A 246-nucleotide genomic window follows, 5' to 3' on the forward strand; every position below is an offset into this window, starting at 1 on the left:
GGCGGGAAGCCGCTTTCAACCCCGCGTACCCTCTGACCCCGGAAGTGCTTGCTGCGCAGGACCCCTTGAAAAAAAATGAGGACCCGTCCTTTTTAGGTCACAAGATTGCGCCAACCCCCATAGAGTAGTTTTTAAAATACACTTTCAACAGCCTAGCATTGAAAAGAAAGCCCCGGTAGGCAGAATCTGTGAGTCCGGCAAAGTTTTAAAACGAACATGGATTTTATTAACCCCAGAGGCGCCGGC

The sequence above is a fragment of the Lipotes vexillifer genome, unplaced genomic scaffold (genome assembly GCF_000442215.2).
Source record: "Lipotes vexillifer unplaced genomic scaffold, Lipotes_vexillifer_v1.1 scaffold253, whole genome shotgun sequence".
Classification (NCBI taxonomy): domain Eukaryota; kingdom Metazoa; phylum Chordata; class Mammalia; order Artiodactyla; family Lipotidae; genus Lipotes; species Lipotes vexillifer.